Source organism: Panicum virgatum, chromosome 1K, assembly GCF_016808335.1.
Source record: "Panicum virgatum strain AP13 chromosome 1K, P.virgatum_v5, whole genome shotgun sequence".
NCBI lineage: Eukaryota > Viridiplantae > Streptophyta > Magnoliopsida > Poales > Poaceae > Panicum > Panicum virgatum.
Genome location: NC_053136.1, coordinates 11,261,709 through 11,285,166, shown reverse-complemented (window position 1 = coordinate 11,285,166; position 23,458 = coordinate 11,261,709). Strand labels below are relative to the sequence as shown.

Below are 23,458 nucleotides of genomic sequence, written 5' to 3'. Positions count from 1 at the left end.
CAGTTAATATTTTCCAGCTATTTCCATGAATGATAGCGTGATGATGACATGAAAATTGAAAACCACCGTCCAGCTTGGCATGACAGCGAGAGGCAGCTACCATTTGTGTCCATTTCACTTAATTTGGACTACAAATGGTTCTCGGTCAATAAGCCAGTCTTAATTGGTGGCATAATGCACTTGTTTTTTTTCTTATTTTTGTGGGAATGTGATTGTGCAGAATCTCTATCTATCTATACTACTGAGAGCATCTCCAAGAATTTGCCAAATTGATTTGCTATACTTAGTTTTTTGGGGGAAAAAACAACAAAACATGCCTCCAACAATTCGACATATGACTTGACAAAATTTATCAACTTGGCAAATAGAGGTCCTCTACGCGCATATTTGTGCGCCGGCTTCCGTCGCGCAAATGCATGTGTGATCTTCTCTTTCCGTCAGACCCGCGCAAGAAGGACCTCTTCCTCCCGTCTCTGCCTCTGATCTTCTGCTCAAGGAGTGCGTGGGTGTCGTCGTGTGACATGTATGTTGCCTTGCTGCTGCAAATCCACTGCAAGGACGTGGTGCTGGACGAGCACGATTGGGCCAAGGCCATCATCAAGAGTTCTCGGCGCCGCCGGCCGCAAGCATGCTAGCTACCGGCTCGTGCGTGTGCGTGTGTAGGTATCAGCTGATTACTACATACAAGGTTTTCAAATCATAATCCGTTATGGCATATACACATATCTAGCCTTCTTGAACCACCGCCGGCTGGGACTGCAGGGCGGCACTAGGGCACAAGGAAAGGAAAAGGAGCGGCGGTGGCGTCGAAGATTTTTGCGTGCAAAAAAATACCACAAAAAATAAAGTGGAGACAAAAAAATTGCCATGGATTAGTGTGTGGGTCCACAAAACTGATTATTTTGGAAGTAGAATATAGAAAACTGTTGGAGATGACCTCTTTTTTTCCTTCCTATACTAATTTGTGAGTTGGCAAACTCTATATTTTGAGAAGTAAAAAATGCCAAACTCTACGAGTGATGTTTTTTCGTCTATATAGTCACTAGGTCTATGCCCATGCATTACTACGGACAAGAAAATACCTATAGAAAAATCGTATAACCAGACTAAAGTAGAAATTTAATCTGGTTCAATGCAATAAACACACCTTCATACGGGCAAGTTCAGCATTAAGCTATACAACCACGTTTAAAATTTAGAATTTCAAATACCACATTCAACTTCAAATTTAAATTATAAAACCATTATATCAAATTGTGTCTCACATCCACAAGTTGAGTGTCAAAAATTAGTGTGTGTAATTCCGATGGTTGTATTGATAGTTCATGCAACCCATCTCATTGCCTCCTTCATAGATGTAGCCATCTTGCATTTTTGGCACTGTTTTGCATTCTTCTTAATTTCCTTCAGGCCTGCGTAGTTCTTAAGGAATTCCTTGCACTTGGCCAGCTTGTTGACGTTTCTGTATAAAAATAAAGCTAAGATTCCCGACACTATCTTAAACAAAGAGGACTAATTAAGCAAATAACATAACCAAAACGGCCCCTAACATCCATTAAACCTTTCTCCAGGAAGCATAAATTAAAGCATCAGTATCATCAGTATATAATCTCCACAAAAATAGATTACTGTTTCGCTCACTGCCATCTATCAATGGTCAGAAGACCAAATGTTCCTATCATCTACACAAACAGATATTATTCCCTCCCGTACCCACTGTTAGTTGCCTTTTAATCAAAAGCTCCAACGTGCAGGACGTCTCCACAGAATAGTATAAAAATTGTTCTATTAGAATTGTGCCCCGCAATAATTTTTAGAAATCTTCACCAGTGAATCGACCAATTTGCCACAAAATTGACCATCCTACAACCCCAATCTATACCAGATTGAAAATCCCCAAACCATTATTCCTAAGAAACAGGTACATCAAAAGAAATCACGAGTTTGGAAGAATGATCTCACCTTCCGGACTGCAGGACCAGAGGACATAATTCCTATAGGAACAGGTACATCAAAGGAAATCACATCAGCCTAGCGTAACCAACCTGCAGGAAAGGCCCATGTACTAAGCTACATAAATCATTGTAACAGATTCAAAGCCTAAAAACACTAACAAAATCTCACAATAGGATTATATATAAAATTGACCATAGAAGTGGTAGTGGTAATTATTTTAACTTAAAAAACTTTCTGGTGGAACAAAATCGATTAAGAAAATGCAACCATACATGAAAAAAAAATAGCAACTGCAAAGGACATGAACTGGATCAAGGCAAAGAAACATATGCAAAGCTGCCTACTGTTTCTCAAATTACTGTTGACTGAATTCATTGCTTAATATGCTCTTTGAACGGTTTTATAATACAATGGTAAAATTGCATATAGCCATCACATTCAGATAGGCCAAGAGGCAGAGTTTAAGTCCACGTCATAGGGTTCACTTCTGAAGAATAATTTGCACACCTTTATATGTTCCATAACTGACGAGGATAAGTTTCAACCATCAACGTCATAGAAAAACTCACAACATATCATGTAGACAGCCCAGGTTCATGATCCTCAGTAATGGGCAGGCTTAAATCTTGATGTGTATATTGCTGCTGCTTCCAAGCACCTATTGACCATTTCATCTCTTACAGAGCATCTCGGATCACGTCATTCCACAAGACCAGCTTGGTGAAAAATCTACAATTCCATGAGAATTCAAGCAGATTTCAAAAGCAAACGAAAAGAGCATCCTCAAAAAATAGCATGGCATCACAACTATATCTGTAGCAAATCAAGCAGCATTAAATATGAGAGGCTATCTACTATGCCTTTTAGTATGTGATAAACTAAAGCAAGAAGAGTCTTAATTTATGATCAAGGAGGGGGAAATGAAATGAACAGCATGCCTCTGCTCCATATATTGTTAGAATTGAAGTTTGAAATAGATCTCTCTTATAAAAGAGCAGTAATTGACCCTGCATGCATTTAACCATTTTTAGCTACAAAACCAGGGCATAAAGTTTGTGTGGAAAAAGGAATCAGGAAATCTGGTTTTTCATCCCAAGATAGTAATCAATCATGATTTTCAGTTGTTATGCTAAAAAAACTGATAGAACAAAAAGACATGAAAAAACTGGCCTATTGTGACTTGTGGAACACAGATAGAAAAGATGTAAAAACCAAAACACAACAGGAGATGCAAGATGTGAGAACATGCTAGCGTAATACTAAGCAGTAGAAAAGCCCACATGATCTTCTCGGTGTCTGCACTGAATAATTTTGCATATGTGCAGGCAACCAAGCATCAACACAGCAACCGCTCTACGACAATCATAGCAGCACCACATACATAGTCAGATTACTCCACATTCAGCAACACCACATTTTTATGCGATAAAAATCTAAAAGCTTCATTTTTAATGCCAAAACACATTCGGTTTCTATACATTGCTTTTTTAAAGTAATTATGGCTTGCGTTTTAAAAAAACAAAAGGCAAGTAGGAGGACAAGAACCTACCAAGGTGTCATCCCTTGCCTAGGTCGTTGTCCCCTTTGCAGCAGCCTGAACCTGAAACGAAACAACATATAAGATTAATGTACAGGTAAGCAGTAGCCCAAACCCTGGAGGCTGAGCAAGAAACTAAGGAAGGAGTGGCAATAGCTGCTAATCCAGCATGAACTTGCTGAAAAAAAATGCAATCACTCTCGGCAGCCAGGGCTTTGCAGGAGTAAAAGAGAGTGAGAAACGAACAACAAGATTAATCACACGGAGAAACAAAGAGAAGAAGTAAGAGTAGCACACAGGCAAATCGACCATAGCAAGCAGCTGCCCGTTCGTCGTGCGGCGGCACGCGGGCGTTCAAAATTGCGGCGTGCACGGATGAGCGCCGGAGGCGGCACTGGCTGTGGATCCACGGCGTGAGCGTCGCTGCGGGGCGTCCTTAGTTGCGGGTCCGTACCGGATGGTCGTAGATCCGCATCGCGCGTTGCCAGGCTGCGGCGGCACCACTGTTGGGGGCGCGGATCCACCGCGCACATCGTCGGGGCGGTGGAGGCGGCGGCACCGCCGTGGCAGGGGAATGGGCGGTGACGCGACGTTGGGGCTTGGGGAAGGTGGACGGGAGGATTACCCGAAGATGCAATCGCACGGTTCACATTGTTTCTTGGTAGGACGACGATCGCGGGGAACGACGCGACGGACAACCGGTGATGCGACGGCGGCGGCGAGGCAGAGGAAAACCAGGAGGCAGGAGGTCGCCATTGGAGTGGAGGACGAGCACTGCGCCGCCGGGAAGCGGACGCCGTTGGATCCGTGGCCACGGCAGGAATCGGCTGCGGCAGCGGCTCCACGGATCCGCGGCCACGGCGGGAGTCAGGCATCGGCGGCTCCGCAGAAGGGTGGAGCGTGCATTGGCCATGGCGGCGGCGGCGGCTCGATGGATCCGCGGGCTCCGTGGCCGCATCCGCGCCGCGACGTCGGGGAGGTCGGTGGAGGGCGTCGCATTCGGGCCTAGGAGAGCATGGGTTGGCCGTGCGTGGGTGGCGAGGGCGGACCCGCCCGTGGGCTGCGGCGGCGCGAGGGGGAGGGCGGCGGGAGGCATGCGGGGGGAGGCGAGGGTTTCTGGGATCGCTCGGCAGAATCGTGCGGCGTCCCAGCAGGATCACACGGCACAAAATCGCTAGCGGCGGGACGATGGCACGAGGGGGGAGTAGACACTTGGAGGGAGCGGTTTTGGCGGCGAAACAATCGGCGGGCGGAGGAAGAGGCCGAGATTTCCGGTCTTTGAAACGGAGAGGTGGGGTGGGGGCGACGTACGACGGGCGGACTGGTGGGTTGCCGTCATGGATGCAAGTGGGTTGGCAACTTGGCATTGGTGGACCCAAAAAACTAACCCATGCTACCCACTTAATTATATTATATTTGGGTTTTGGGTTGGCTTGACCCAATATAATTCTCAAACCAGTGGCACCAGTGTACCCGATAATTACACCATAGGGCACCGTTCGTTGTTGTTGCTCTGCTTCCAGATGAACGCTGCATGCTGCTTCCATGATAGTCCTATGTACCAGCAGGTGAGAGAGAGAGAGAGCATCAGTATCATCAACGCACCACGGTCTTGTCGTCGTCTCCACCAGTTCCCCGCCTTGGGTGCTGCAGCGTGCCCAGGCACCCCGAGCATGGCGTCGCGGCGGCCTGAGCCTGCGCCCACCGACGGCAGCCTCCATGGATACGAGGAACGGGTCTGGTTGCTCTCACTTATGCATACCAGGTGCTTAATGGAATTACCCATAAAAAGAACTATTCTTTACATTGATCTACTGTGAGGTCTGTAAAATAGATTTCTTTCCTATCAAGTAATTAATTTTGCTTGTTTGCTCGACCTTCGATACACTTAGACACTAGCTGTGCCTTCTAAATTAACTGTATTTGTTATTACTGTATGTGGTTTTGGAGGTTTCAGGGCACAATTTTTTCAAGAATTGAAGGGATCATAATCTTCCTACAATATCTCAAAAAGTATGCTTGGATGCTGAGATTCAGGTACGAAGACACTTCAGTTGTTTTTGGTTGTTTTCACTTTAGGGGGCAAATGAATGACGATTCGCAATTTACTTCTGTTCAACTAATCTTCTTGTCTTAGTAAATACTGTAGTGTTCCTGTACTGTTGAAGAATCTAGATCATCGTGAATTAACTCTCCTGTGCAACTTTCACATATCAGTTATCACATTGACTGAAGAAGCATGTGTTGTGTTCTATCATTTTTTAACCTGAAAAAGGAAAACTTCTGCAACTGTAATCCTAAGTAACCTGAATCTGCACCATGTCAATGTCAATTACTAGCTCTTACGGTTATTTCCTTCTTGATATATATAAAAAACACATGCAGGTCTGATTGTTTCCTTGTCGATGAAATTCCTCATCCCTTGGCAGTTGATGTATGAGCTGCTACTTAACAAGTGGGTGTAGGCTGATAACGTGTGATTTGGTGCACAGGTGTTGCGATTAGCTGGTTGCTTGGCATTTGTGTGCCCAGGTAGGATGTTGCTCGGCGAGGCATGCAGCAAGGGCCCTGGACCGATAAAGATCCCCCTTTTTATTTCTACGTCCTTGATGTAGCAAGAGCCCCTTTTGATGAGCCTGGTCTCTATATTTTGGATTGCTCTTCTTTAGATTAGTCAGTACCCTCTTATCAAAATGGTGGTGAATGTAGATAGGCTCACAATGTTATTTCTTATATGCGTGTTGTCCATTTGTATGGCCCTTAGATTGACATTATTCAGAAGTTATAGAAAACACCATGTTAGTTTATAGACATTCCATTGAAAAATTGGTTGTTGACTGTCTTACAAATTATACAAGAGCAGATGAGTATAATATCTTTGTGATGCGGGAAATATGACTGATGTGTTCAGATTTCAGGCGGAAGGTCGGGATCCAATGGAAGGGAGCACCCTCCCTCCATCTGGCTCGACCCAGAGGGAGCACATTATGGGCATGATCTATCCATGTGGTGCTGGGCGTACAACATGATGCATCCGTGTCTCCCCTCTGTTGCATATATAGGCTAGGACTGCACATGTCACAACACGGGTTAGCATATTTCCCCCTTCTATTCTTCTGTACGTATTTTTTTTGTTTTCATCTCTATATGTCCATCCCTATATGCAGTGTAGATTTTGTAATGAAGGAGAACACTACATGATCGGCTCAATTTCCCTCCATTGTCCGGTGCACATGTTTTTTCAGTGAGTGTGGATTTTGTTAGACATTAAAATACATGTATACCAAGAATATATTTGGAAACCTTCCCTGCAGTGTAAAAGTTTGATTAGATTATCAATATCGGTTAAATATTTTATGTTTTTTGTCCATACCTTAGATATTTGCTGATTTTCCTTCTTTTCCTAATCGTGCATGTGTACCATCACAGTGGGCTTCAATTATCCTATTTCTCCCAGTCGGCCCGCACGAGGAGGCAGCCTATAGGAGGATGGGCAAGCCTCCAACACGAGTAGGTCAGTATATGTTTTCCTGTTCGCTTCCTCCCAAGAGTATAATTGAGGGTCAATATCTATATGCAAGATGTAGTCTGCTACATCATTTTTTTGCTGTAGAGATTCATCTCAACTTTTTACATCAGTGGTTCTGCCAAGTAACTAAATTGATAACTGAATGGCCACAATTTGATTTTGTTTGGCCTCCTGGTTCTATCACAGAGCTCAGGTGCTCGTGAACGCAAATGATTTCCAATTTGCTTCAAATTAGTAATACTGAAAATTGTATGTGCAGCTTTATAGCTGAGCTGTTACCTGCTTATGTTTTATAGCACATAAATAACTACACTAAGCCTTGCTGATAAAAACTTTTAAACCTAACAAATCTTCTGATAGAGTTGATGATTTTTTAGCACAATGATGCTTTTTAGATATGCATGTCTTCCACCAAGAAACTAAAGTTATAATCGAATATTGCAGTAGTAGTATGTCTATGTTAGATTTTGTTTGGCCTCAAGCCTGGTTCCTTGAGAATATTTAGCTGGTCCTGAATGTAAATCTATCAGGTTATATAATGATGAAAACTGAACACGGGTAAGATATAGCATTGTGAAATATTACTGAACACAGGCAAGCATCAACAAACTCTAGAGTTTTTATAACTTCTATAAATAGTTGAGACTCCAGCTCTCTGAACTGATGGACCCCCTGAAGGGTTCTCTAAACAGGTGCACTTGGTGTAAATATGGCACATCAGATCAGGGATGTGAATCTGGGGATTAGCGTGACTATGGCACATCAGATAAGGGATGTTTCTAACCTTTGTGTTGATTCTTCAGTTTTTCAAGCTGCCACTTCTTTGTGCAGATTTAGTCAAAACCATATTCGATTTAGAGGGATCTTGTTAGTTTTGGATCTTGAGTTATTCCAGTTGAGCACATCTAATTGCATGTTTTAGGGGTTACAGGTGACATCGAGATGGACATGGGTGCGATATATTAGAAATTTTGATCTTTGTGCCATGTACGAAGTGGACATGGGCGTGATACCATAGAAATTTGATCTTTGTGCCATGTAATGGCAAGGCCAGTTAACGTGTCTCTGAACTTAGTAGGCTAATCTGATCTGAAACACTTTTCAATTGGTTAGAAACCCAATATATAGCTGAGTTGGATATATTTAAGGAAGGGAGGGCATTACAATGGTAGGTGGCCATGAATTAGGCCATGGTCTGTTCAGAATAAACAGTGCAGATTTGATGTACATGGTTGTGTTCGTTTATTTATATATCACATAAAACTAACCTCCTTTCTAATTCAAATGTAGTATTGACCTTATGATAGCAAGCAAACTGGAGGAAAGGAGGCATGATGGGAGAATCTGATGGGACGGACTAGAACCATTCACGCGCCTAAGGTTTGGCAAGCTGCAAGCACTACCCAGGTTTTTGAGGTCTTGATGAAATCTTTCTAATTGCATTGAGTAAGCTGAGTGTTTTGTGTTTATTTTGAGTCTGACCGAGGGACAAGTGTATATTTAAATGGCTAACATTTGATTTTGTAGTTAACTTTAGTGCTGGACTGCTGGTCTCAACATCTCAATTACATCCGCATCAATAGCTTATTTATAATTAAGATGTATGTTGTGTGTGTAAATGCCAAAAAACCCCGAGGTACAGGTGCTAGATTCTTTGGGGTGCTGCATTTGGACGAAAGGACTCAAAACTATTGTACATTTTTTCTAACATAAATATATGTTTCTCCACTATTATTCTGCATAATAATGTTTTAAATTTCTCTGCATAATAATAGTTTATGATAATTTTGAATGAACTATTTTGTGGTATGCTTTATACTTTATACGGTATGGTAACATAATTTTCACTGTTTTGAGATATCAATCTTTATGCTGCAGTACTTTTTTTTTTTTGCCCGTAGCAATGCACGGGCATGAACCTAGTAATCTAAAAAAGAACAGCATCATAACAGAGTAGTACTTTGATTTTCTGTCTATAGACCATACAACAAACCTATTGATTCTTTTAGAGACTACAAAACCGATTGATTCTTAGGCCTAAGTGCTGCTCTTTATGCTTATACGTGATGTTTATCTTTTGGTTATCACGCAGTACAGAGATGATGCAGATACTTATGGTGCACCCGGTGGGAATGCAAATGGTAAGGGATTTTTTTTTGGAGATTAAATGGTAAGGGATTAATTACAAGCTGGCATGACTAGTTGGCCGAAAAATTGCCAAAAGAAACTTAAAAAGAGAATATTTTCCTTTTTTAAAAAAAAGAGGAGAATATTTTCCTAGATCAGAGGCTTACCTCCCAAGGTACCCACAAGATCAACGATTTTCTGACGCACGTGATATTTTCAAGTTTCGAACCCTCAAACCTCTGAGAGGATTTCAAATCGGGGTTTGCTCCTCTCATGCTTGGAGCAGAGAGGAAGCAGCCCCTTGTGGCTGTAGTGTGTGGACCCGTGAAAAAGCGCACATCGACCAGCAGGAGCTACTGCGGCCCAATGCACTGCATGACCTGCGGGTCGCTGCCTTTCTTTGCACAGCTCCAGCGGGTTCAGGCCCGACTCATTCCTTACCCAGCAGCAGAGCAGCTCACACACACACACACACATGAACAGTGACCCCACGCACGGCACTAAATTGAAGTATGTTGAATGTCGTTTCATCTCTGCTTGTAATAATCTGATGGTGGCTCATTTTTGCATGACTTTGATGCATGACAAATTTCGTATGCATGTCTGTTTGGCCGTGTATTCAATTCAGTACTTCACAGATATGCTACTGCTAGTAGTCACTTGCACGCATGCTTTTGGGGCCATCATCGTCGGCCTCCGGCACAAACGAACACGGCTCGGATTGCATGAGCTGAGAGTCCCTGTCCGCCGGTCAGTGCCACACGAGGGTGGGAAAATGATTGGCACCACACGCATGCGCTGGTCCTATGCAACATCGACACGTACGCACGCACGCACGTCCTCGCGTCGCGACTGGGCGAGATGATGGATACAAAGTGCCGCGGCAAGGTCCACTACCTTTCAGTTTCCTTATTCCTCCTCCGGCTCCGATCCATACCACGACGTTAGCTCCCCTTCCCTCGCCTCTAGCTCCGACAAGCAGCAACAGTGGCGAAGCTGGACTTAAAACCTTGAGAATGAACGTGTCTATGGTGAAAATTATTGGGGCCAGTGTTAAGTAATTGTCAGGCGAGTGTTTTATTGAAGAGATAATTGTCAGTCGCCACTTATAGACACTGGCAGCAGATTTAGAAAAACTAGTCTATCAACACATGCTCCCGCACGGACTAGTTAGAGATATCTAATAATTATCTATATCACGCTCTCTTTAACCGATTAAATATTCTAATCCAATTATAAAGATATACATATTTATTATTATGTAATTGTAATAAATGTGATATGTTTAGTTACTAACAATTTTTTGTTACTTTGCATCATACCTCCATATATGTTTGATATATATTTAATTGAACACTTTGTTTGAGCTATGTGAACAACATGAAAATTGGTATTCTTATCTCTTCTCTTATACATGAATATATGATGACACACACATTATGGTTAGTATTTTTATATAAATAATATAATAATAATAATAATAATAATAATAGTAATTTAGAATTTTATATTGATGCACTTTAAGATTTTATTATAATAATATAATTTTGATTCAGATTTGGGGTTTATTTTAATTTTTTATAATGAAATCATTGGATAATATATACAAAAATTTAGGGGGTTATTAGATATTATTTTATAATGGCATAAGTGGGTAATTTATATGAAGATTAGGGGGTTATTTTAGATTATTTTATAATGTCAGAGGTGGGTAATTTAGATACGTGTGTAGGGGGTTACTTTAATTTATTTTTATAATGGCAAAGGTAGGCAATTTATTAAAAAAAGATAACAGATCCAACGACTATTATGATTAGAGTTGCCGAATTGATGGCTAGATGTTTCTGATTTTTGTGAGAATTTATAGAATTTCTCTATTTTTTAGACTGTCCACCTAGGATCCTAGGTGGCATCACCTGGAGGCTTCAAAAGAAGCCTCTAATTAGTAATAGTAAGATAGATAGAATTAAGACAAGTTGTGATGCTAGTAAAGTTGATGATTGGAGGCTTGTACTTGATACATAGTTCACAGATGACGTCTTAGTGTCATCATACATTCATATATTTCATAATGCCTCTTGACGCCACAGGTCATTGTACAGCATTCAACAAAAAATCAGTATAGGATGTGGTCCATAACTGCAAGAAGGCACCAACTGGATGAGGCCAATATCTCTGAATTCCAGCACCGTGCACCTGCTTGTCCTTCTCTGACGCTTGACTTATTAATGCCAAAGATACAATAACCACTGCTAGAAAATCGAGCTTTAGTACCGGTCGGGAACTCCCGGTTTGTATCGGTTTCCCGACTGTTACCGCTACCGGCCAAGCTGACCGGTACTAAAAGCGCAGTTTAGTACCGGTTGGTAACACCAACCGGTACTGAACTGCCTGCCACGTCGCAGCTCCTGGCGCAGCAAGTTTGTACCGGTTGGTAAAACCAACCGGTACTAAGTGGTTTTTTTTGTTTTTTCCTTTTAATTATGTTTCTCTTCTTATCATTTTAGTTTTAGTTAATTAGTATTCGTATTTCGTAGCCTTTTGTGTATTTGCATTCGTATCTAGCATTCATATATATTGTTTGCGCAAAACAAAAGAAATTATATATACATATTATATTGATATACACTTCATTAATTGCAAGTACTTATAATAGTAATTTGGAGTACAAAAATATTTACAAGTATTCATGATCATTAGTTTTTTCCGACAAGTATCCAAAAAGGAGAATAATACTAGTCATCATCTTCGTCGTTATTGTCGCCCCCGCGGTTGTTTCTACCAGGTCGACCCACGCTTATCCTTTGATCCGAATAAAATTCTCCTTTTCGATTTATGACCTCATCTAGCAGGAATCCACAGAGTGATTCTTAAATTGTCCTAATTCTTTCCGGTTCGATGAGGTCCTCTTTCATACACCAAATCTGTCAAGTGCAAACACCAAATTTTTCTATTAGTACTTGCATGGAATTAAATGAAAGAAATTGTTATATATTGTTGTGTCATCCTCTTGGTGGAGGAGAAAAACACTGTATGTGCTCACATACATAGTAACCATATAGGTTGGTTCCTTACTTTTGTCTGAAACACTATATATAGATGTGGGTTATGAAATATTCATGACGTTTAGTGAAATCACAGTAGATGTGCAATATGTATCCGTACCGGAAAGTCAGTTTTGATATAAAGATCAGAAGGCGGTGTCGCGACTCCTATGTGATTACGGATAAACTGAGCCCATGCGCTTTGAAGGATGTCTATGAGAGATTGATAGTCTTCTTTTGGTCTTCGCAAGGAGTCGAACACCACAACTCAGGACCGATCAATCTCGATAGAGAGCAAGATCCAGTGGAAGCTGTTGAAATTGAAGTGATGAAAAGAAGTTAAAGGACTTACTTAAATTTGTACGATAAATTGAAGTGATGTAAAAAGTTAAATGACTCACTCAAAATTGTACGGCAATAGAATGAATGTGCAAGCGTGCTGCCTATCTATGGCCATGAATATAATATTCTTGATGTGATTTGGTCATTTGCGTACCGACTCTTCATTTACGACATGTGGATCAATGAAGCCGATGTTGTAGATCCCCTTTTTTCGGCATTCTTGCACCTTCATCCTACACGATTAGAAATACGAGGACGGGATGAGAAACCACAGACTTAGTATAGAAAGAGAGTATAGAAATGAAAGAAAACACTTACATGCAGAATGTACTGAGGAGGGACTTGTCTAGAGCATCTTGATGGTATAGATCCCACAGATTTTCAAGTTCAATCCATACATCGTCCATCCCCCGATGGAAATGGCTATCTGTAACATCCCGAAAATCCACTAAGTTAAACCGTGCGCTAAAACTGTTTTTCTTGCCGTTGAGCTCGAATCTCCCTTAAACCCTGAACCCTAGATTTTCTCCTGAACGACCGACACCCGAATTCAATCCACGTCCCATCTCTTTCCCATCCAACGCGACGCGTCGTGACCGGCCGCCGCGAATCCCGCCCCCTCCTTTTTTCCCCTCTCTCCTTTTTTTTCCTCTTCCCCTCCGACCGCGAGCCCCACCTCCCGCGCCCCGCACGCCACGCGTGGCCGACCGCGGCCGCGGTCGCCGCTGGCGCGTGCCGCCTCCCCCCCTCCTTTTTCCTTTTTCTCTCCCCCTTTTCTCCATTTTCTTTTTCTTCATTTCTTTTCTTTTCCTATTTTCTTTTCCTTTTTCATTTCACCCTTTTTCCTTTTTGTTTCTTTCCCTCCCTTCCTTCCCTCTTTCCTCTCTTCCTTCCCCGTCGCACCTGCCCCGAGTCGCCTCCCGCTCCGAGCACCGCCGTGCACGGCTCTCCTCCCCGCGCGTCCAGCCCGGCCTGCCCTGCCCGGCCGCGCCTCCTCCGCTTCCGTGCCGCCTGCCCCGAGCGCTGCTCAGCCGCGCCCTGCCATTGCCCCGCACGCGCGCGCCTCCACGCTGCCCGGCCGCACGCGCACCAGCGCTGCGTCGCCTGGCCGCGCGCGCCCGCTGCACCGAGGCCGCCGCTGGCGCTGCCCCGGCCCCGCGCACGCCGTCGCCATCGCTCGCGCCGCGCGCATCGACGCGGTACACGCGCACGCGTGCGCTGCTCGCGCCGTGGTGCCCGTGCACACGCCGCTGCCCGCTGCCCCGCTCGGCGCCGCTCGCGCGCACTTTATTCATAAATACTATTTGTTTTATAGAGAAAATGTGTGCGTGTGGAATGGGATAAATGTGGTGTTTTTTTGTAAAGAAAGTGTAGACGGGATGGATGGCATTTCTACGGATTTGCCACTTGGTGTGCTCGTGCCAATGTGGCAGGGCAAAGAAGGGAGATATCCATCTTGTCGTGTCTAAGGACCGAGTTGGTGTGTCATCTCACCTAACTCCACTATCGTGCAAACCACTCGACCGTTGAATGAGCAATGGCGTAGCATAAATCCCACTAGTTGGTGTGATAGCCATCAGGAGAGCTGAGAGCAACGGGTGACTAAGGAAAAGGGATAGGCCCCGAGTGACTTATGCCCGGTTATACCTAAGTAAACGGTCGATGACCCCTTGGTGCATCCCGTGATGGCTAGTCAGGCTTAGCTAAGGTGGGTAATGGCTATGTTGGGATCTATACCGACACGATGATGTTCGAGTTGTGGTATCCTACTTGTGGGTAAAGTTGCACACCTCTGCAGAGTTAAGAAACTATTCGAATAGCCGTGCCCACGGTATTGGGCGAGTTACGGTGTGGTCACATAACTAGTGTTTCTTGGGATGGGCTAGCGTGAGTTGTTTTGGAATTGTGTCCGGCCGTTGTACCGTGTGCTACGATGGACGGGGAGTCCGGTAGCAGATTAAAACTTGAACCCCGTGTTATTACAAAATCTGATTTTCAAATGGTTTCTGTCAAAATAAACCCCTGCATAAAATATCGTTTTTCTGTAAATTAAACCATAACCTTATCCTTGATTTACCTATGCATATTATTCTGATATAACCCCCCCCCCCTCCGTGGGTGTGGTTGGACTTGCTGAGTACGTTTGTACTCACCCCACTCTTACTTTTTACAGAAGAAGACCCAGACTTCGTACCAGACGACGCCGAGTAGGGTTAACGTTCTATACCCAACCTTGCCTGTGGAACCAGCCTTGTCGAGATGCCTCCGCTGTCGCAGTACTCTGAGCCTGTTGTAGACCCCATGTGGTTTGCAGTCTGGTGTTATGTTGTAGCTTGGTTAATTATTATCATTATCTGTATCAAGTGTCCTCCAAGGTTTGTACGGTTTTGAACCATCTGATGTAATAAATGTGGCATCAGCCTCCTGGGACTGGTGCTTTGTATCACATTTAAGTTCTCTCTTATGAGGGAACGTTTCAGGTGGTATCAGAGCTGTAGGTTGGCCGTAGGACGTGACCCTAGGAACGAAACCCGTTTTCAGGACATTTCACCTTAAGACTTTTCTATCCTTAATCCTTTCCTCACACAAACACTTACCTTTGGTTCTTGCCCTGTTCCAGATGGCTGACAATGGATGGATCAGCGGAATCTGTTTCGCAGAGCCCGGCCTTCCTAAGTTATTGATACTCAGCCTGGAACGCATTGGAGTTGTGGATCCACCAGAGTTTCTTTATCGAGAATACGACTCCAAGGGCACTCTTTGGTGTGACCTGATGATCTTCATAGCAAGAAGCACCCGCTACCCTGATGTGGACCCTTGGTTCATCTCCACCACTGGATTCCGTTTCGCGGACACCTATCGGAAAGCCGCCCGTAAAGCCCTGCGACGGCTCCGAGTGATCTACAAGCATCACCTTCAGCGGACTCCTATGGGGTTCTTCCCGCCAACTGAAGGAAGAGGACACACCTGGATCGCCCGGATGAGAGGACTCGGAAGGGAAGAAGAAGACCTGGAAGACACAGTATCCCACCTATCCATCTGTCTCACCGGCCTGGATGAGCTCTACCGCGAGCAAGCAGCACAACTGAAGCAACAAGTTCACAGAGCAGAAAAGACAACCCAGGAGCTGGATGAACAACGGACAAGAACCGTACACGCCGAGTATTCCCTAGCTGCACTCCAAGTCCAAATGGATGAAAAAGAGGCAGAACTGGAAGAGCAAAAGGCAAGAGCCACACGCGCCGAGAATTCGCTAGCCGCCCTCCAAGCTAGAGTACAAAGGTACGAGGCTCGCTGGGGAATAGGTGGATGGATAGAGGAAGACGAAGAGGAAGAACCCGTAGAGACTCATTGGGATGTAGGCACTCAGACCGAAGAAGAAGAGCTCGAGGAAACCCATTGGGATAAGGGTACCCAGACCGATGACACCATGGAACAGTGCCTCCCACTGAAGAAGCGTCCCATCCGGAGTGAGGAAGAATCCCCATGATAGGAGTAGCACCCCAGCTTGGACCATGTCCTAATAATCGTGTACCATGAAGTTTGTACCCCACCGTGTTGTAATAAATATCATCTACTCCCTTGGTGTACCCCAAATACTTGTGCAAGATCTTTATCCTATTTTTGTTTTCAGATGGCTGAGGAAGGATGGACCCAGGGCGACTGCCAAGCTGCACCTGGCTTCCCCAGCCTGTTGATCAACGCCCTGGAGAGCCTTGGCGTTACGGAACGCCCAAGGTACTACAGCAGAGAGTACGAGCATCATGGCACTCTCCGCTGCAGGGTGATCATAGTCATCGCCAGAAGTGAACGCCACCCCAACATCCAGTCATGGCGAGTGACCGCTACGGGATTTAGGCACCAAGACACCTATCCCTTGGCTGTCAGAAAGGCACTTCGGTACCTATGTCAGATTTTCGAAGAACACCTAGCACACACACCAATGAGGTTCTTTCCACCGGCCATCAGAACCCCAGTTTGGGAAGCACGCATGAGAAGTCTGGAGCGGCGCCGCCATGAAGTGGACCCTTTGTACCAAGTGGCTACCTACCTAGCCGCTTTGGATCAGCTCTTCGATGAACAAGCCCACCTGCTGAGGGAGCAGACCCATCGTGCCGAGCAAGCAGAGCTCGCAGTGAGACTCCAACAGGTCCGAGCAGCCCAAGCCGAGGCAAGAGCCGCCGCCGCGATCAGCAGTGAAGCAGTTGCACAGGAGAGCCTCAGACAAGCCCGAGACCGGCGCATGCAAGAATGGACTAGAAGTGGGACACCAGTTCCGGCCATCGGAGAAGACCATGTTCTACTTGGGACACCCGTCATCGGATGGGGAACGCTCTTTGGAAGCCCTCGAGCCCCACCCGAGAACCCCGAAGGGTCTACTGCTGTCAGAGAAAGAGAAGTTGCTACTCAGCCCCAAGAGAATGGGAACCCGGAGGACGGCGAGCCATTTGTTTCCCCGGAAGCACGTGTCGCCCCAGAAGAAGACTCGCCACGCGAGTAGAATGTCCAACCCTACCCTGTTGTTGTACCCTTCTAGCCCTTTCGGTTCAAGTTGTATCCCTAGTTTGAACCTGTACTCGGACGTGTAGTACGCGTTCTAGTCGTGTTCCCGTGTTGTACCCCTGCCTCGCTTTAGTGAAGGTTGCTTGTTTGCCTTGTTGTGTGCTTGTCATGTGTGTGCCTTTCGGCAGAAGGTTAATTCTGCCTTTCTCAAAAAAAAATGCAAATTAAACAACTTAAACATCACCTAATCCCAATCTCACAAGAACCCTACCCAATCTGCAGATGGTTTCTCGAAGCGTTACGAGGGCCTCCCGTGTCAGGGACCCTGCAGCTGCTGATGCAGGAGTGCATCCTAACGGGCAAAACCATCCTCAGGAAGAACAAGAAGTGAGTCAGGGCATAGGAGAAAATCATGATGCACAGCTACCACCACCACCACCACCCTTCGTGGACCTGGCACAAATAATCCATAACCAGACTCTCATACTGGAGACACTGGCCAATGCTCTAGTGAACAGGCAGCCACGAGAGCAGACCTTCAATGACAAGCTGACAGCTTTTCTGAGGGCCAAGCCACCTACTTTTGCCGGATCCAGCAACCCCTTGGATGCAGATGATTGGCTCCGCGTGATCCAGAGGAAGCTCGAGCCGTTTGGGTGCCAGGATCGAGATAAAGTCCTCCTGGCAGCACATCAACTCACCGGGACTGCCTTAGCCTGGTGGGAAAATTACTGCGCTGCTGCCAGAGATGCCACCACCATCACCTGGAATGAATTCGTGAGGGAGTTCCGCCGTTATCACATTCCCTCGCCCACCATGAAGCGCAAGGCAGATGAGTTCCGCGCACTTCAGCAGGGAAATTTGTCGGTGGAAGAGTATACCCATCAGTTTATGGAACTGGCCCGCTATGCACCAGAAGAAGTGAACGACGACGAGAAGAAGCAGGATATGTTCAAGAAGGGACTAAACCCAGAACTCAGGACCCTGCTCACCCCTCAGATTTACCCTGACTTCAACACCTTGATGAACAAAGCAATCCTCACTGAGAAGGCCAAGAGTGATGAAAGAAAAGATAACAAGCGCAAGTTCCTGGAGAGCAAGACCCGCCAGCAGGATCGTTCCCAGAAGGCCAGAAGCTTCAGCTACAACACACCAAGGACCCAAGCCCCAATGCAGTACAGAACTCAGTCTCAAGTGACAGGACCACGGGCCCCTAACACCCAGCTCAGAAGCCAGAACACCATGAGGGCCCCTCAGAGTAATGCAAGCCAGGTCACCAACAACAACAGCAATGTGAGGGCCTGCTTCAACTGTCAGGAGACGGGTCATTTCATCGCCGACTGCCCCTATGCCAAGAACAAGCCTGCTACTTCAGCTTTCTCCAACACAGTGAACGGACCCAAGCCAGTTCTGACCGGTGCCAACCGAGTGCCCCTCCGTGGCAACAGCAACAACAACAACAACCAGCAGAGGCAATCCCAGCAGTCTTTCGGACGAGCCCGCGTCAACCACATCGACGCGCAGGAAGCTCAAGGAGCTCAGGGCGTAATACTCGGTGAGTACCTAGTCAGCTCAACTCTTGCAACAGTACTGTTTGATTCTGGAGCATCACACTCATTTATATCCTCTAGTTTTGTGGAGAAACACCAAATACCTACAGTACTACTAAAACACCCCTACTAACCCGGATGCCCGGAGGAGACATCAGGTGTCAACTGGGTTGTCTATGGGTAAGGATCAATTTAAGTGGGGTAGAGTTTCTAGCAGACCTGGTAGTACTTAAGTCAGAAGGGATAGATGTGATCCTTGGAATGGATTGGCTGAGCAAACACAATGGCCTCATAGGTTGTACGGACAAGGTAGTCCATCTAACAAACCCAGAGGGAGTCCGAGTGACCTGTCATACCCGGGAAAGTGGAGCGAACCCGATGGTATTCAGCATGGAAGCCAAGTCCTTGGAAGAAGTCCCAGTAGTGAACGAGTATCCAGATGTCTTCCCGGAAGAACTTCCTGGTATGCCACCAGATAGGGATGTAGAGTTTGTTATTGACCTTGTCCCTGGAACTGCCCCTATAGCCAAGAGACCTTATAGAATGGCAGCCTCCGAGTTGGCGGAGTTAAAGAAACAACTAGAGGAGTTGCAACGGATTGGCTTCATTAGGCCAAGTTCGTCGCCTTGGGGAGCCCCGGTTCTATTCGTCAAGAAGAAGGACGGAAGTATGAGGCTATGTGTAGATTACCGGGCACTAAACGAGGTCACTATTAAGAACAAGTACCCTCTCCCCAGGATCGATGATCTGTTTGACCAGTTAAAAGGAGCCAGATACTTTTCCAAGATTGACCTGAGGTCCGGCTACTTTCAGCTCAAGATCAGGGAGAGCGACATCCCGAAGACAGCTTTTGTCACCCGGTATGGTCAGTTTGAGTTTACGGTGATGTCTTTTGGATTGACAAATGCACCTGCCTATTTCATGAACCTCATGAACAAAGTGTTTATGGACGAGCTAGATAAGTTTGTCGTAGTCTTCATTGACGACATACTTATTTACTCAAAGAGTATTCAGGAGCACGAGCAACACCTGAGGGTAGTTCTGGAGAAGTTGAGAATGCATAGGCTATACGCCAAATTCAGCAAGTGTGAGTTCTGGCTGGAGAAAGTAGCTTTCCTTGGTCATATCTTGACCGCGGAAGGAGTAGCAGTGGATCCCGAGAAGGTCGAAGCAGTCTCCAACTGGCAGCAACCAACTAATGTCAGTGAGATCAGAAGTTTCCTCGGATTAGCTGGGTACTATCGGAGATTCATTGAGGGATTTTCTAAGATAGCCCGGCCCATGACAGAGCTGCTCAAGAAAGAGAAGAAGTTCACCTGGACGGAGTCGTGTGAAAGGAGCTTCCAGGAGTTGAAGCGAAGATTGACGACAGCCCCAGTGCTAACCCTGCCGGATATTCATCGGGATTTTGTCATCTATTGTGATGCGTCCCGACAAGGATTGGGTTGTGTACTAATGCAAGATGGGAAAGTCGTTGCATATGCTTCCCGTCAGCTCAGGACCCATGACCAAAACTACCCGACCCATGATTTAGAGCTTGCAGCCGTAGTGCACGCACTTAAGATTTGGAGGCATTATTTGATTGGAAATAAGTGCGAAATCTTTACCGACCATAAAAGTCTGAAGTATATCTTCACCCAGCCAGACTTGAACTTGAGACAGAGAAGATGGCTGGAACTAGTCAAAGATTATAATTTGGAAATCCATTACCACCCGGGAAAGGCAAACGTAGTGGCCGACGCCCTTAGTCGGAAATCCTACGGGCCCAAGAATGACCATTTACGAGAGGAAATGGCACGATTAAATGTGCACATTGTCCCTCGAGGCTCCAGTCAAATACTGAACGTCCAATCCACTCTGGAAGAAAGGATCAGAAAAGCCCAAAGATCGGACAAAGGACTGATGGAAATCCGGAGGCAGACCGGAGAGAATAAGGCACCATACTTTAGAGTGGATAATAAAGGAACGTTGTGGTATAAAGATAGAATTTGGGTGCCCCAGAAAGGAGATTTCAGGCAAATAATCATGGATGAAGCCCACAACTCGGCCTACTCCATTCACCCAGGATCCACCAAAATGTATATGGACTTAAAACGGAAATACTGGTGGAATGGGATGAAGGCAGATATTGCACGATTTGTCGCCCGTTGTGATACTTGCCAAAGAATCAAAGCTGAGCACCAGAAGCCGGCAGGATTGTTGCAACCTCTACCCATCCCGGTTTGGAAATGGGATGAAATAGGGATGGATTTTGTGGTAGGATTGCCCAGAACACAGAGAGGACATGACTCCATATGGGTAATAGTGGATCGACTTACTAAATCAGCTCATTTCATACCCGTACGAACCAATTACGGCGGAGAGAAGCTAGCCAAGCTCTATGTGGAAAACATAGTGAAGTTGCATGGTGTGCCCAGCTGAATTGTTTCAGATAGAGGGACCCAGTTCACCTCAAGATTTTGGAAAAGTTTGCATAAAGCCATGGGCACCAAGCTAGATTTTAGTTCCGCTTATCACCCGCAGACAGATGGTCAGACAGAAAGGGTGAACCAGATTATGGAAGATATGTTGAGAGCATGTGTCCTCACTTATGGTAAAGATTGGGAGCAGAGTCTGCCCTATGCCGAATTCTCATACAACAACGGATATCAAGCAAGTTTGGGCATGTCGCCGTACGAAGCTCTTTACGGAAGAAAATGCAGGACCCCTCTGATGTGGTCAGAAGTTGGAGAACGCGCTCTAGTCGGGCCCGCACTCATAAAAGAAGCAGAAGAAAGAGTAGCCGAGATTAGAGAGAAACTGAAAGCAGCCCAGTCCCGACAGAAGAGCTACGCGGACAAGAAAAGGTGGGAAATTTGTTTCAACCCAAGAGATTTCGTGTATCGAGGTATCACCCATTCGAGGAACCCGAAGATTTCAGGTACAAGGAAAATTGGCCCCTCGGTACATTGGACCATACCGAGTTCTGAAGAAAGTTGGAGCAGTAGCATACCGTTTGAAACTACCAGAAGAAATGTCAGATATACATCCAGTATTCCACGTCTCGCAGCTAAGAAGATGTTTGAGAGTGCCCGAGGCAGAGCATGTGCCAATGGAAGCGATTGATCTACAGCCAGACCTACGATATCAAGAAGTACCGGTCAAGATTCTCGATACTGTCACCAGGAGGACCAGGAACTCCGAAGTACGGATATGCAGAGTTCAGTGGAGCAGACACGGAGTGGAAGAGGCTACCTGGGAACGCGAAGACGCTCTAAAGAAGAAGTTTCCCCACCTGTTTAGGAACCAGCCGAATCTCGAGGACGAGATTCATTTTAAGTGGGGTAGGTTTGTAACATCCCGAAAATCCACTAAGTTAAACCGTGCGCTAAAACTGTTTTTCTTGCCGTTGAGCTCGAATCTCCCTTAAACCCTGAACCCTAGATTTTCTCCTGAACGACCGACACCCGAATTCAATCCACGTCCCATCTCTTTCCCATCCAACGCGACGCGTCGTGACCGGCCGCCGCGAATCCCGCCCCCTCCTTTTTTTCCCTCTCTTCTTTTTTTCCTCTTCCCCTCCGACCGCGAGCCCCACCTCCCGCGGCCCGCACGCCACGCGTGGCCGACCGCGGCCGCGGTCGCCGCTGGCGCGCGCCGCCTCCCCCCTCCTTTTTCCTTTTTCTCTCCCCCTTTTCCCCATTTTCTTTTTCTTCATTTCTTTTCTTTTCCTATTTTCTTTTCCTTTTTTCCTTTCACCCTTTTTCCTTTTTCTTTCTTTCCCTCCCTTCCTTCCCTCTTTCCTCTCTTCCTTCCCCGTCGCGCCTACCCCGAGCCGCCTCCCGCTCCGAGCACCGCCGTGCACGGCCCTCCTCCCCGCGCGTCCAGCCCGGCCTGCCCTGCCCGGCCGCGCCTCCTCCGCTTCCGTGCCGCCTGCCCCGAGCGCTGCTCAGCCGCGCCCTGCCATTGCCCCGCACGCGCGCGCCTCCACGCTGCCCGGCCGCACGCACACCAGCGCTGCGTCGCCTGGCCGCGCGCGCCCGCTGCACCGAGGCCGCCGCTGGCGCTGCCCCGGCCCCGCGCACGCCGTCGCCATCGCTCGCGCCGCACGCATCGACGCGGTACATGCGCACGCGTGCGCTGCTCGCGCCGTGGTGCCCGTGCACACGCCGCTGCCCGCTGCCCCGCTCGGCGCCGCTCGCGCGCACTTTATTCATAAATACTATTTGTTTTATAGAGAAAATGTGTGCGTGTGGAATGGGATAAATGTGGTGTTTTTTTTGTAAAGAAAGTGTAGACGGGATGGATGGCATTTCTACGGATTTGCCACTTGGTGTGCTCGTGCCAATGTGGCAGGGCAAAGAAGGGAGATATCCATCTTGTCGTGTCTAAGGACCGAGTTGGTGTGTCATCTCACCTAACTCCACTATCGTGCAAACCACTCGACCGTTGAATGGGCAACGGCGTAGCATAAATCCCACTAGTTGGTGTGATAGCCATCAGGAGAGCTGAGAGCAATGGGTGACTAAGGAAAAGGGATAGGCCCCGAGTGACTTATGCCCGGTTATACCTAAGTAAACGGTCGATGACCCCTTGGTGCATCCCGTGATGGCTAGTCAGGCTTAGCTAAGGTGGGTAATGGCTATGTTGGGATCTATACCGACACGATGATGTTCGAGTTGTGGTATCCTACTTGTGGGTAAAGTTGCACACCTCTGCAGAGTTAAGAAACTATTCGAATAGCCGTGCCCACGGTATTGGGCGAGTTACGGTGTGGTCACATAACTAGTGTTTCTTGGGATGGGCTAGCGTGAGTTGTTTTGGAATTGTGTCCGGCCGTTGTGCCGTGTGCTACGACGGACGGGGAGTCCGGTAGCAGATTAAAACTTGA

At 46.4% G+C, this 23,458-nt stretch overlaps 2 long non-coding RNA genes across 8 annotated transcripts; one reads left to right on the top strand and one right to left on the bottom strand.

Moving 5' to 3' along the window:
* Positions 1–1,133: 1,133 nt before the first annotated feature.
* LOC120694795 lies at positions 1,134–4,754 on the bottom strand. 2 transcript variants are annotated; one of them, XR_005683658.1, is made up of 4 exons: positions 3,506–4,754; positions 2,464–2,685; positions 1,963–2,045; positions 1,134–1,462 (listed from the first exon to the last, which is right to left on the bottom strand). It is a non-coding gene; the product is annotated as an uncharacterized LOC120694795 (long non-coding RNA). The 2 variants fall into 2 exon arrangements; XR_005683659.1 differs by having other exon boundaries at positions 2,526–2,685; positions 3,506–4,750.
* A 251-nt stretch (positions 4,755–5,005) lies between these two features.
* LOC120694779 lies at positions 5,006–8,763 on the top strand. 6 transcript variants are annotated; one of them, XR_005683656.1, is made up of 5 exons: positions 5,006–5,314; positions 5,451–6,582; positions 6,661–6,737; positions 6,923–7,007; positions 8,313–8,763. It is a non-coding gene; the product is annotated as an uncharacterized LOC120694779 (long non-coding RNA). The 6 variants fall into 6 exon arrangements; XR_005683655.1 differs by having other exon boundaries at positions 5,444–6,582; XR_005683652.1 differs by having other exon boundaries at positions 5,019–5,530; positions 5,879–6,582.
* The last annotated feature ends 14,695 nt before the right edge of the window (positions 8,764–23,458 follow it).